The sequence below is a fragment of the Protopterus annectens genome, chromosome 15.part0 (assembly GCF_019279795.1).
Source record: "Protopterus annectens isolate FY-2018-M chromosome 15.part0, PAN1.0, whole genome shotgun sequence".
In the NCBI taxonomy this organism is placed as follows: Eukaryota; Metazoa; Chordata; order Ceratodontiformes; family Protopteridae; genus Protopterus; species Protopterus annectens.
In genome coordinates this window covers 753692492-753708339 of record NC_056749.1, presented here as the reverse complement: position 1 = coordinate 753708339, position 15848 = coordinate 753692492, and the positions used below count along the sequence as shown (strand labels likewise).

The 15848-nt window shown below is 38.7% G+C and overlaps 1 long non-coding RNA gene across 1 annotated transcript in view; it reads right to left on the bottom strand.

Annotated features, from left to right (window-relative positions):
- Nucleotides 1-15848, bottom strand: part of LOC122789674 — a 120854-nt gene that overhangs the window by 44735 nt on the left and 60271 nt on the right. Inside the window, exon 2 of the long non-coding RNA XR_006362860.1 lies at nt 893-982. This is a non-coding gene — a long non-coding RNA (uncharacterized LOC122789674). The remainder of the gene's footprint in view (nt 1-892; nt 983-15848) is intronic.

Here is a 15848-nt window from a genome sequence, read left to right as displayed (position 1 = left end):
TCACTTAATCGAATTACAGTACAGCGGGGATAAGGAAATATACCCTTTTCCCCACTGTAGTGCGATCTCCGAGATAGTATATGTAATTATATTAAATGGAGGTATGTCCGGCACAGAAGAATACATTTTTGCAGGGGGGGAAAGCCCCCCTGCACCCCCACATCCCTGCTACTTATATATACTAACTCCGAGGTCGCACTCCAGTGGGGAAAGGGATATATTTCCTTACCCCCGCTGTACCGTGTTTCGGTTAAGTGACTTTTGTGTAAGTGCACTATCGGTTAAGTGCACTTTTGTGAAAGTGGATGTCTGCTTTCTAATCTTTGAAAAAATGAGTTTTCATTGATTATCAACATAAAATATGCCATGGGACTTCACTGGAGATCTCTTTATCTTGTCAAAAAACAACAAAATAAGGTGATCGCAAATCAAACAAGTCCATTACATTTGCAGTCACCTAAAATAACAAGAAAATTTGCTTTTTCATGGCAGCCCCCCACCACACCCCCAGAAATTAAATATACTAACTCTGTCATCACACAACCACTGAGAAAGAAGATAACTCCTGAAGTTATATCATATTCAGACTCATGCAGACCACTCTAACCAATGATGAAATTTACTGAAAATCATGGCACATGATAGATGTGTCACAATCAAATCAACTGCAGCCATATGTAGACAGAGAGAGAGAGAGGGAGAGAGAAGCATTTATATGCAATTACAATATTCTCCGAAAAGCCCAGCAATTTAATTATCAATGGTTATATATTTACGTCTACTTAATAATTTATTGTTTAAAATGGTGGAAGTATAAGGATGAAAGGTTTTAAGATATTAAAAAATTCACAAACTAAATCAAATCTATAAACTGGAAGAAAATGATTTTTACCTGACTGGTTCATGTACTTTATCCATCCAGGCAAAGCAGTTGGAGAGCAGGTTAAACATACTTGAATAGATCTCAGTTCTTGTCACATTCCTGTTTCATAAGACAAAAAACAAAACTGAACTTTACAAACTTATCCAATGGTGATTCTTTACATTATATCTTCTGCAGCAATTGGCATCCCTATCTAAGGCTAATCACAAGGCATTCTTTAGCTACATCAGAAATCTAAAGGGAAAGGCCCAGCTTTTTGCTGAACTTATAGTGAATGATACCACTCATACTGACCCTGAGAACATCGCCAACCTGCTTGCAGACAGATTTGGCAAAAACTTCACCCCTCCTGTCCCCACCAGACATACCCCATAGCTTACCTGTCACCAGTCCTCTACCTAGTATCTCCAAAGAGCAGGTCATAACTGCACTCTCCATGGCCAAAAACACAGCCTCTATGGGACCAGATAACATCTCGGGCTGCCTATTAAATGGTCTAAAACAGGACCTAGCAGAACCACTTGGCACTCACTTCAACTGCAGTCTAAGTCCTGGCTTTGTCCCAGCAGAGTGGAAAACAGCAACAGTAATTCCCTTGCATAAAGGGGGGTCCATTAACTGACCCTGGGAACTATAGACCCATAAGCCTAACCAGCCATATCTGCAAGGCCATGAAGAGAATCATGATGGACCTTATCAACAAAGACATAGGTGACCTTCAAACTCTTGATCCAACCCAATTTAGCTTCATTAAGGGTAGATCATGATAATTAAATCTGGTGGACTTCTTTGAAAATGTCACTAAAGGCCTGGATGAAGGCTAAGTAGTACATACAGCCTATCTTAACTTAGCCAGGGCTTTCGACACAGTCCTCCACTCAGGCATCATTGAGAAACTCATCCAGCTGGGAATTAACCCATATGTCACTAGATGGGTAGCCAACAGAATGCATATAGTCAAAGTTGGGGATTCCACCTCTACCAGCAGGCCAGTTAATAGTAGTGTACCACAAGAATCTGTGCTGGCCCCCCCTGTCTGTGTCTTTCGGCTGTTCCCGGTTAGGGGGTCACCACAGTGGAACTTCCATCTGCTAATAATTGGCAGTAGATTTTTATGTGCCGAGTTGCCAGCCCTGATGCACAACCTTCAATGAAGGTACGCCCATTCACGCATGTCCTCCACACAGAAGACGCTCTATCTGAGAATCGAACAGAACAACATCCTACTGTGAAGCGACAATGCTACCGCAGCACCACCACCGCAGTCCTGTGCTGGCCCCTCTAATGTTTGGAATCTGTTTGTCAGACGTCCAGGTGAAAATAGATGGCCTGTGGCTTACCAAGTTTTCCACTGACTGCAAACTGGGTGCAATCATTGAGTCCCCCAATTATATTGTCATACTACAAAAAGGGCTTACACAGATAAATGACTGGTGCCAAAGCCACAGGCTTAAACTAAACACAAAACAATGCATTATCATCCCTTTCAGCATAGGTGAAATCCCTGCAGATTACTATATTAACAGTACCTCCATAGCTCAAACCCTGTGGTGAGAGAGTTGGGAACACAGTGGTAAGGAAAGTCTTCTATGCTGCACATCTCAGAGCTAAGGATGTTATAACTCCCCTGTACTCATCCCTTATCAGATCACTAATACAATACAATGCTTCCTTATGTATGTACCTCACCAAACACCTGCAGCAGCTGGAGAGACTTCAGAGGTTTCTCACCAAGAAAATTCAGGGCCTTCAACACATGATCTACATGGACAGACTGAAGGCCCTGTCACTATACTCTGTATCTTATAGGCTGCTAAGATGTGACTTATGCCTGGTCTACAGAACAGTCCTGGACCCTACCGTAATGGAAATGGTGCACATCCACAAGTCAAATGGGTCAAGATTCACTCACTGTAGAGATTTTAACCTAACCAGTGACATTAACAGGATGTGCTGGAGAGACAGATATGCCTCCCACAGATTGCCAATTCCCATAAAACAGAGCTCCTCAATGACCCATTTTTATGCGTACCTTAGACAACTGAATGGGATAACATAAATTTACCCTTGGGGTGTCATCTATGTCCATCTTGGATAAGGCAGTTGGTGCTGATCATAGACTTGAGCTGCAAATATGGACCGTACAAGCTGGTCAATAATGGAGCAAAGGTATAACAGCTTGGCTTATAAAGGCCCTAGGGCCAGTAGCCTAGTAACCTCCTTAGAACCTATAAACCATGATCATGTTAACATACAGCAAGAAGCCAAAATGAAAGGCAAGAGGATAAACAACACCTAAAATAACCACAAACTTTGCTTTTGAGTTGATCAATGTCAGTATGTAGGCAGAGGAGTTTTACAGTTATGGTTCAAAGGCCATATGTGCACTGCCAATCAGACATCCATACCTTTCATATACAGGTCTCATCCCTGTGTGACACTGAATGTCTGTGAGGTCTCTCTCTCCAGCTTATGAGTTCTGCAACATGTGCATGCACACACACACACACACACACACACACACACACACACACACATACGCACACATACGCACACACATTTGTACGCACATGCATGCACCCGCACACATACCCACACATACAGCTGGATGCAGCACAAGGTGTAGGGCCCTGCTGGAGGAGGCCCAGCCTAGGCTAAAATGCTTCAATAATTGTTTAAAAGAAAAAAAATGAAAATGTATGCTCTATTTAATTTTTAAACAGTAAAGAAAAGCCTCAACTTCTGGTTGCATGAGCAGATTACATTAGCGCAGAAAAATCCAATTCAGAAATCAGAGAGAGCAGACAGTGTCAGGGCATACGTGCAGGAGATTTGATCTATGCAGAATTACACATGAAGAACTTAGTAGTGCAATTTAGAGTATGAAGAGACAGCATCAGGGATGGATGCACTGTGAGATTATGAACAGCTTGATTCAGATACAGAACACAGCATGAAGCAGATTTGGGTATGCAGAGTATGAACAAATTAGAGCTATGTCACACTGCCATGGCGAGTAAGTGAATCATTGTGTGTGTCAGGGGCACTGTCTAGTGAAGTGAGTTTGCTCAGTCAAACCCTGAAGCTTCACTATTGTGCAGTAAGAGCCTTAACCCTCCACACCAACTGCCAGGCCTCGAGATTACAATCTGTGAATGCCAGTTGTAGAATTAGTTTTGCGGTTCATAGTCAATGTCAGCAGTGCACACTTGCTTTTAGTGCAGAAGGCTGTGAGTTCTATTCTCACCTCAAGTAGAATGGCTGCTACCACTGCAATATACTTCTCAACTGTCCCTGATTTTGACTCAAACTGTAGCTTGGAGAAAAGTCAGTGCATTAAACTTAATTAATGATAATCAGATGTACAGGCTTCTTTTACTTCAGAAAATATATCCTAATTCTCATTTGTCTTATTTTGTCAATGCATCAGATTAGTAGTACTAATATTTTAAAAGTGTCCCTGATTGCCCCTTATTATTTCTGGATCTGTCCCTGATTTTTTGAGAGCTATACACTGCAATGCAGCAAAATGGGGGTGTTGCAGTCCTGAGTATGTCATCCTGTGGATGAGATGTTAAACTGGGCCCTATCTGTTTGAGCTCCAGTGAATGTAACCAACCCCATGGCACTTACGGAGAGTTCCTTGATGCCCTTGTTAAATTACCCCTAATAATATAAATACTACCCTTTATCTCCCCAGAAAAAGTCACTTCTTCTTCTTCTTTCGGCTTTTTCCCGGTTAGGGGTCGCCACAGTGGATCACCTGTCCGCTCATGATTGGCAGTGGACTTTTTACGGTGCCAAGGTGCCAGCCCGGTGCCCAACCTTCCACAGAAGGCACACGCATGCACACACTCACACCTAGGGCCAATTTGGAGTATCCAATCCACCTACAGCATGTCTTTGGGATGCGGGAGGAAACCAAAGGAAACCTACGCAACCACAGGGAGGACATGCAGACTCCACACAGAAGGCACCCCAGCCGAGAATCGAACTGGAGAACCTCTTGCTGTGAGGCGGCAATGCTAACCGTTGCACCACGGTGGCCGCCCTCCCCAGAAAAAGTCATTAATCTGGGGGAATTCAAAAAATAAATTTAATAAGTGCTAATAATGATTTAGACTAGTCTAACTTTCTGTGCCCAATTTTGCAGAATATCTCTGATTTTGCCTCATATTTATGCCCTGACATTGAACAAGTCACTTAACCAGACAGTACTTTGGGGCCAAATGGTCCTCTGGACTAGAATCCTAAAAATTACCTATGAACCACAGTACTTGTAGTGTAAAGGAAGGAAATTTAATTGCTATAAATAGGAGTACCATCATATGAGACTTGGTCTTTGTTTTACTTGTTTTGTTAACAGTTTGCTTATTATTTGGCTGTGGAGAACCTGGAGACCATGAAGTCTATGAGTTTAAAGTTGTTAATATTTTAATTATGAATACATTTTTATTTATTTTTTTTTTTTAAGGCACACAAGTGTGAATTTCACTGTTTTTAGGTTACAACAGTTTGTGTAGCACTTAGTGCAGATGAGTAAGGCCATGAACTGTTAAAGAACTGCTTCTTGCAGTACAGGATTTGAGTCCCTCAACCTTCATTTGGATTCTGTCTGACTCTGAACAAGTTACTTCACCAGACAGTATTCCCACACTGCTTCTGAAAAGAGGATACTTGTGTCCAGTTGTCTGTCCTAGACTGTTAGCCAATGCGTTGTACGTTTGTCTTTTGAATTCCTGTGTCTTTCCCATACCTGCTAATTAATGCTTTACTATCTTCTACTTGATTATGAAGCCTAATCTCTTGTACTTTAATGGGTTTTCAAAAGCATTTTCACTAAATGTGGGTTTCAAGGGAAAATAAGTTTACTGTTTCTCATGCTAAGTCTGTTTTCAGTGTGAGAGTATTTTGTTTTGTTTAGAAAATAGCTTTATGTTTTTTCTGTTAAATTTAAAATAAAAGTTTTAAATGAAATCCCAATCTCTGCAATAGTTGTAAAAGTAAAGAAGGAAATAGTTTGTACCCTGACAGGTCTGAACAGTGTTTAAGGTAATTAGGGACAGACAGACAGACAAGTCGTGGGATATTGGTATGGCTGTCAGTGGCCTGATTATTTCCCTTGCATAGGGCCCCATTTGCACATGTCCTCTGTTGACTCTGGAGGAGCATGCCACAACAATACAGAATTATTAGCTATTGAAGTAGGTCAGATCTGTACTGAGGGTTATCTGATTGGATAGCTATTCTTGAAGACTAATATCAAAAATAAAGTGTAGATGCAACACAAGCATGTAAGCCCTTCCCACAAAATATCATGCTATTTGTAGTAATATTTCTGATTTTTGTATGACTTGTGGGTTGTTGAACAAAGTTGCTACAGCATTTATATTGTCTTTAATCATGTTGCTTTATTCATTGCACAGAATAGTGAATGACTTCATTAATATGCCTGGACTGTATCTTCTTCTTCTTCTTTCGGCTTTCCCCGGTTAGGGGTCGCCACAGCGGATCACCTGTCCGCTCATGATTGGCAGTGGAGTTTTACAGTGTCGAGTTGTCAGCCTGGCGCCCAACCTTCCACAGAAGGCACACACACACACACACACACACACACACACACACACACACACACACACACACACACACACACTCACTCATGCCTAGGGCCAACTTTGAGTGTCCAATCCATACAGCATGCCTGGACTGTATAATGTAGTCTAAATATTTTGCATTTTAGTAGTGTATCATGTTTCATTTTTAGTAATATATTTTGCTGTATTTTTTTACAGCCTCCAGCAACTGCAAATGGGTTGACTTTTGTCAGATCATATAGTCTGCATTATTTGAAGTTATGATCAGAATATTTCGATTTTCATCATCTGTTATGTAGTTATTGTTGCATGTGTCTGTAATACTGTCTTCTCTACAAGATCAGATTGTAAGGGATTTCTGCAATTAGTCAAAGTTGTTACACTAGCAGTTAGTAACAAGGATTAAATATCCAACATGATAGTGAGCTACTCGCTCTGCCACGGCAGCAGGATTTCAATCTTTCCACCTTCATTTACTTAATGTGTGACATTGAACAAGTCACAACTTTCCCAATTGTTCTAAAGCACTGTCTGGTTATTATTGCTAAGCTCTTTAATGGTCTTCAGGACTGCATGTCTAGTAACTTTGAATTTATTCTTGTTTGCCAGCCATTGCCTATTGCATAGCTGATCTTGTTCAGGAAATGTTACGACAATATTATCTGCAGACAATTTTTAATGTAACATAGGCAATGTATTATTTAAGGGCAGCAGGCACTGCATTTATAGATGAATCAGTGAAATGCAAAGTTGTTTGCCAGCTGCAACCTCTGCATTAATAATAGTTCTCTTTAATGTAGAATTATTCAGATGATGTTTACTTTTGCAGAGATTGTACATATTGATTGATATTGGTAGATTATAATGACAGCAGTTTGAGTAGTCTTTTAATGTTGAAATGTTCTGAAATTGATAGTTTTGTCATTATTGGTCCATATATTTTGTTACACTTTCTGGAAAACAATGTTCAAAGCTACAAATTTAAAACACTCAACAGTTATTCTGTTAAACAAGGAATATAATTTAATACAATAGGGAAGATGTCTCAAAGAACAAATGCATTTATGCATAATCCTAACAATGTTTGCAGAGACCATGGTTTGAAAACAGACCTCGGCCCAAGGTACACTTAACCTGGCACTGGCCAAATGCATTTTCAGTGAATGAGAATTTCAAGGCCAGAGAAGTTTATTGTTGCTCATGGTAAATCTGTTTTCAATTCAAGACTCGTTTGTTTGTTTACCAAATGGCTATAAGTATTTGTGTTATAAAATTAGAAATAAAAGTGTTACAGGAAATGTAAATTTCTGTTAAATTGTAAAAGTAAAGAAGAAAATAGAATACACATTGATGGGTTTGAATGGTGTTTCTGGTAACTGGAGAGAGACAGCGGATTAATGGGACACTGGAATGACTGTGATGGGGAAGGCAAGGCCTTGTCCATTACCCTGCCCCACGGCTTCCTTTGACCATGATCTGGCTCTGTGCACACACAAGTGCACAAACACAGATTTACAAATGTACATGCATACACACAAACATACAAATGCATGTACACATATACACACACACACGCATGTGAGCACACACACACACACACACACACACGCGTGCACGCAGACACACACACACACACACACACACACACACACACACACACACACACGCAATAAGTTGTGCTGCAGTTTCTGTTTTTGAAGAACAAAAGCTATTCCCTTCTTGAAGTCTCCCTAATCCAGACAATGCATGTAAATTATCCTTCTGCTCTGGCAGGACCATGTTTGCTAACTGCAGAGTAAAACTATGAGAGATCTCTTAATTGTTTGAAAGAGTGATAATAGCTTATTTTGAGCAGTGCCACTGGGTTCTCCTTTTCTTATCAGCAACTTTATTCCATTTGTAATGATCTCTAGTTTATGTAACCTTTCAGGAGAAAGTGATGGTTCATAGGTTCATAGCATGATACCAGGCTATTGGCCCAGAAGCCCTTATAAGCCTACACAAGAATTTTGTCCATGTTCCTACAAAGTCAGTACCTGTTTCCCCTGTCTATCAGGGACACAGGTGGGATCCCAGGGATGTATCTTCTGTTTCCCATACAGTCATCCAGGTTCCTCTTAAACAGAACTAGTGAGGTACTCTGCTTGACATGGAGCAGGAGTCTATTCCACCGATGGGGGAATCTTTGCGAGACAAATCTGTCCCACCAACAAGTTCTGTTAATGTCACACACCAGGTTGAGGCCTTGTGTGTGGGTTGCATGAGTGGCGTTTGACTTACGAATATGCAGCATCTCCATAAAGGCTGGGTCTAAGATGGCCTCACAGCTAGTGGTCCTGCTTACTCCAATCAGAGTTTCGTTAGTGACTTTGCTCACTCCTGGTCTTCCTGGTAATCAGGGGGCTCTTCGTTATGGTGAGGATTCAATGGCAGCTCTCAGGAAGAGCATGGACACTTTATTAAATAGAGGAACGGTGTCGGAAGGACGGAACAGGCATGATTTGACTCAAAATGTGGAACTATTTACTCCTAACCTGTTTGCTGGCACTGGAGAGAATGGAGTGACTGAGAATATTAGTGGCGGCAGAAGAGAAGGGGCATCCGGTCCTTCAATACAAGGTGACTGTACTCACAATAATAACTTAACTAATGAGACAGATAAGCCCAGAAAGTTATTTTGTAATTGGCTTAATGAAAAATTCAATAATAATTTTTAAACTAATAATGTTGCAATGGAAAAGAAAAGTGAACCTGTTACCTATAGTATCGGTTTAAATAGGTTAGCTGATGTTTGGGGAAGTTTAAGGCTCTGTGTATTGATAACGAATACCTCAAAGAATGTTTGATAAGGGGTATCGTTCCTAAGGGTATACAGATTCCCTAATAATATTGATATGAATTCTGTATTATTTAATGACTTGATCGATGTAGTCAATGGGTGTGGTTTGGATGTTGTTAAAATTGTAATCAAGCAGAATGAAATTAAAATGAATGAAATATAACATACTATTGAACATCTTAATAATATTATTACTAGTGATTTAATGCACACAGGTGAGACTGAAAAAAGAAAATATTATGGTGTTATGGATAAGACTGATGATATGTGTTCAGCCAATATTAAGCATAAGATTAAAAAATTGGATAGGGACATTTTAGAATATAAGGAGAAGCGAAGTTATCCTGACCCAAGAAAAAGCAACAGGATTAGATATGGTGAAAGTGGTGATAGTGGGGGTAACCCCGAGCCTGATTTTAAAGGTGAGAATTATGTTGATGGAAATAACTACTTGGACCCTTTAGAAAACCCCCCCCCTCCATCGATCGGAGAGATTGCTGAATCAAAATGCACCTCAATATTTTCAGTATCGCCAGAGGGGCGAAAAATGAGGGGGTTGTCGAGGGAGGGGGAAAATTTAGAACCAATTGTGGTGGAACCAATTCCCTCAATTATAGTGCAAGTAAATAATAAATTTACTTATGAGAATTATAAATATTTTTAATTATAGTGGAGTTGAACTTACTGTGGAACATTTTAGGTTATTGGCCAAGGGCGTTAAGTTCATACCACAACAAAAATGTGATCTTTCCAAAGTTATTTTGGACCTTAAAATGTTCACCAGGTTATTGAATTTTGAACTGGTGTTCAAGGGAAAGCTAATGTACAGAGACCAGGGTTAAGACGTAAAAGTGAGTATAACCCCCCATTGCATCCCCAAATTAAGAATTTTGAGATGGTAGTTGAAAAGGAGATTTGCCACGTTGTTCAGAATTCTTATAGGTGCAATAGTAATTTAAATGAGAATGAGAGGGGGGTATTAAAAGAACTTCAGCATGATAGAAATGTTAGGCATATGAAGCTCGACAAAGGGGGAGGTTCTGTCCTTACATACCAAGTGATTTATAAAGGGAAAATGATGGAAATCTTGGGGGATTCTACTACTTATGTTAGGGTATCTAAGAACAAAATAAACGTAGCATACAAAAAGATTGAACTTGTTCTTAATGATTTGCTTTTGGAAGGTTTGATAGATGTGGATATTTTTAGGTATTTACATGTGGTACAACCTAGAATACCCATTATTTTTGAAATCCCCAAAGTCCACAAAGACCAAATTGACCCCCCTCTTAGACCTATTGTTTCTGCGGAGGGATCAATTACTGCTCCCCTAGCAAAATTTGTGGATCTCACACTTAAAAAATGTTGGGGTACTGAGACAACAATTCTGAAAGATTCGTGGGATTTTTACAAGGGATCGATCTGAGTGAGTCCTTTGAAAGAACTATTTTTGTAACTGTGGATATTAAAGATTTGTTTACTGTCATTCCACAGGATATAGGCTTAGACTGGTTGGAACAAGCTTTAGTAGATAAAGGTAATATTAGTACGGATCAGTTACAAATTATTCTTATCCTTATGGAGCTTATTCTAAAGAATAACTTTGTTTATTTTGGAGAATATTTCCACCAAGTAAAAGGTGTTGCTATGGGGGCCAATTGTGCCCACACATATGCCAATATTATATTGGCATGGTGGGAGAAGAATTGTATATTCAACTCCAGATTTTTGTGAATGTTGAACACACTATAGTAGATTTCTTGATGATATAGTCATTTTTTAGAAAGATTCAGAAAATAAGCTCCAGGAATTTTTAATTTAATTGGTAACTACCACTAGTTTTTTACATTTTACTAGTTCTATAACATATAACCAGGTTGACTTATTGGATGTTAGTATTATTAAAATTAATGGGGATATAAAATCTAAGGTTTTCCGAAAGGAAACCTTTTCAAATTCTTGTTTGCATTTTAAGAGTGCCCACCCCTATTTTCAAAAGAGAAACATCTTTAAGGGTCAGTTAATAAGAGCCAGTAGATTAACTTACTTGGAAGAAGATTTTGTACATGAAGCTGAATACCTGAAGGGGTTATTTAAAGAAGGGGGTACCCAGAAGAATTGTTAAAAGATACCATGATGTAAGAATTTGCGTGCCTCTAAATATAGACCCTTGTTAGGGAGGGTTGAACAAGGGGCGCCATCACAAACAGACAAGGATGATATAAATGAGTTTTGTAGAGCATTTACTATGGAATTTAACTCGGACTCTAGGATTGTGGGTGAAGTATTGAAGAAGGAATGGGATAGATTCACTACATTCACTGACTTGAAATGTTTTAACAACAAACCTATTAAAATTATTTTTAGAAGGGGAAAAAATCTGAAGGAACTGTTTGAGAGTGGAGGTGGAATAAGGTGCAGGAAGGACAACAAAAGTGCAGGCACTTTTAAATGCGGGGCTTGCTCCCAATGTTCCTATGTATCTAACAAGGACAAGATAGAGATTACATCTAGAAATAGAATTATTACCAGCCGCTGTTATAGTAATTGTAACACCAGTGGCATGGTTTATCTTGCTATGTGTGAATTTTGTAATGCCTTCTATGTGGGAAAAACGGAACGACGTTTAAAGAAACGCATTTATGAGCATGTCTATGACATAAGCAAAAAGAATGATAAGAATGTTCTTTATTAGCATTCCCAAGTATGCAAACAAGCTAAATACTTGTTTTTTTGTGTTAGAGGTTGTGGGGATAGATGCCGGGGGGGTGGGGTGCCTGGGAGACCAGATTGGAATACCGGGTATTATATTGGCAGGTAACACTTGATGCGGCCAGACCCCCAGGCTTAAATGATAGCATTTCAATTGCTGCTTTGACAAAACTCAGGGCAGCAAAATTATAATATGGATTTATCTCTATGTATTTATTTTCATACTACACCTTCAGACAGTTTTAAGTATTGTTATATACTATTTTGACCACCAGATAGAGCTCTTTAGTAGGTTTAGTTGATATCCCTACAAAATTTTCCTTAAAATGTAATTTATCATTCATTATTGTGGTTTTAGTGTTTTTAATGTATTAAATAGTGTTTTAGGTTACATAGTATGATGTACACAATATTTATTTATTTATAACTAAAATGTTTTATGTACATACTAGGTAGGGTTGAATAGTAGGAAGGTAAGCCAAGGGTTAATATTTTATTGTCTTTTTAAATTTTATATACATTTCTTATTGGATGGGATTAATTAAGTGTATTATTTAAACCCATTTGAATTGTATTATGGTTATCTGATGAAGTCTTATTATTGATGAAAATGTATAGGAACTGGAGCGTTAACGTTTAGTTTAGCATTGTGCTGTGGTGTGTGGAATGAAGTGCATTTCTTTGCCGTGTCGTTGTGGTGACTTTGCTACAACCTTTATTTATATTATTGGTTATTTCTGAGGTTGTGTTTGCTAAATATTTTAGATTACAGGTGTTTGAGAGCCTGGATTCTCCTGTTCAGGAACTTCTGTGGTCTCTCCAGCTGCTGCATGTGCTTGGCAAGGTACATGCCAAAGGGGGCATTGTACTCGATAATAGGTCTGATAAGGGAGGAGTACAGGGATATTATGACCTCCTTGTTCCTGGATGAAATACCCTTACTTATAGCAGGTGGGCCATGTAGAAAGCCTTCCATACAACAGAGGCAACATGGTGGTCAAATGTCAGGTTCCTATTAACCTTGGTGCCCAAGTCCCTCACAACTGATTGCATGCTTAGTACTTTGTTATTAATGTGATAATTACTGGGGACACCATGTTCCCCAAATGATGCATTTCTTGGCATTCAGTTTGAGGCCATGCTTCTGGCACCAGTCATTAGTTTGAGTAATTCTGTGCATTTTATTAATTTATTTGGCTATTGTATTCAGTGGCCAGATGGGTGTTATGGCCCCATGTAGCAGTTTAAGTATATTTCTTTCATCCAGATGGCAAGAATCCACAGATATTTAACCATGTACAAGAAAACACAAATGAACCAGCAGTAACAAAACATGATGTCATTAAAAATATGTAAAGTAAAATAAAGTAAAGGTGCATTTGATGAATGTAACACATAAAGTACTGAATTTTAATGTACCACAAGGACTCTTTTCTCCATAGCAAGTGAATATTCTCACTGCCAATGTACAACTTCATAAGCAAGTCTAAACTGTGATGGTGGGCTGGAACTACTATCACCCAATGTTATTGGGAGTTGGTAACAATGCCCCTAAAAGTGATGGTACAAATGTATCACTGCAACCAATGAGGTACCCAGATGTCAGGATACCACCAAATGACGTTAAGATGAATATGGTTTGAATCCCATCACTGCTAATCAAGGCTGAAAGAATGGTGAGAAAGTATACACAAGTCTGTTTCAGTAACCAATTTATAAGTCCAAACTGGCTCCAAGAGCATAAAGGGAATATGCACCACTGTCCTGGGTAAGGCCTTCCAGCCTCCACACACAGACTAAACTTTACTCAGCCAAATTACAGAGCTGAGCCTTTTAGCTGTCAGTCTCAGGCCCTAGGCCCCCTTCTCACATCTCTGTTTACCAATGTATTCTAGTGCCCCCTTCATTCATGGCAAATACTTTTCACACAAAGTATTATTTATAGTTACCATGTTAAAAACTTTGGTAGTTTGATTATTCGGTAAAGTAACGGTCCGGTGTTCTCATCTCAGTGAAGTCATCTACAGGTAAGTTGGCTTTCAATTATTAGAAGTAGACCCAAATAAGGGTTGTATACATTAAACTATTTTTGATTGGAAAAATTAAACTCCATGGTATTGCATTTGATCCCACAAAACTGGTGTTTCTGACATGACTGAGGGCAAGGGGAACAATTTTGGATGTAATTTCATGTTGTATGGGGGAAGGGTAGATGGAGTTTGCCTTTGTAGCCTGTATTTTATTCCAAATCCATATGCTAACATGATAGATCCATCTATAGTATATATATATATATATATATATATATATATATATATATATATATATATATATATATGCTATAGTAATATCATTGTGTTCTAGAACATGACATTCTTGTTCCTTCCATTTCATTTTTCAGATGGCATTGTATATAGAATGACTTATTATTGCCACATTTTACCTCTAACATAACTTTGCTAATTTTGGTTGTTTTTGTTAGTGTTTTTTTTAATGGTCTCAGCCTTGTTGAATTGGCTATGTCAAAGTATGAAAGCTTTTTCTGAACTTTTCTTTTGATTTAATAATTTCTTGATTTCATAACATCTTTATTTATGTTTATTGTGAAAGTTTCCACTATATTTAAGCCTCATGGAGATAACTGTTTCATTGCATTTGTCTAAGACTTCTCCTATGAGAGACTGCAGCACAGTTTCTCCCATTGCAAGTACCTGCTTCTAAAATCTCAAAAACTGCTCATTATATGCAAAGTAATGAGAAAGTATGAAAAGTTTTTTGCACCCCTTCATGCCCACCCAGAAAATGCAGGACAGCGGTCTAAGGCAAATACTTGTTTCCTGTTAAAAATAAGCGAGCAAGCGATATTTGAGATTTCATGCTATAAGAACTCATCTGTAAACCTGGTTAAAATACTGAAAAGGGACATGAACATCAATACATAGTGAAGGAGGGTTAATATGTGATCTCAGTTAATTGACACAAGATGATTTATCACGGCACCATAATTGCTGTCTAAAAAATGTTTAAAGATGATATCTTTTACACTGACCAAATAACAAAAAACACAACTAATGTCAGAGCACAATACAGTGCCAAGTGTTAGTGCCAAGTCAGAGAATGTGTAGTTGTCGGATTGCACATTTTCGTCAGCTCTGAATGCCAGGTGCATGTATATAGTTATCAGGTTGTCCAGACTAATGCTGAACAAATACAACTGATGTGAACACAGACAAAAATCTGTGCACATCAAAAACAGTAACGTAAACGAAGGATCACAGCATTTGCTTATTAGTGTATTCAGACATTTTTGTTTTCAGCAACAGCTTCTTTTCTCCCAAATATGTCATATCTACTTAATATACAGATTGAGAAAGCATGCACACTTAGTTGTAGGCATGGATAAACATATCAGAAGGCAGAAGCCTTGAAAGCTTCACTGTATAAATTTATCCAAACCTAGCAATCCATAGATAGTAATAAACGCAAGAAGCTTCTCAAGGTGCCAGATGTTACCCCTGAAATTATGCCAGTGTACATTGGCTTAATAAAGCATGACTTAATCCATCTGTTCTGGGAGATTATAAGGGAGCTGCCAGCCCAACGACTTCAGCTGCGTATACCTTGAGTTTTTAGAAAGGGATTTATTTAGTTGCTGGTAATTTCGCAGAATTTAAGGTCCTCATTTCTTCTTCCCCTGTGAACAAATAAATAGCCATGGTCATGCTTTTTAACTCACTGTTTAATGTTATGGTGTGAAGAAAAGTCTGCACTAATAAGCAAAAATCTGTGTGTTTGTGTGTGTGTGTGTGTGTGTGTGTGT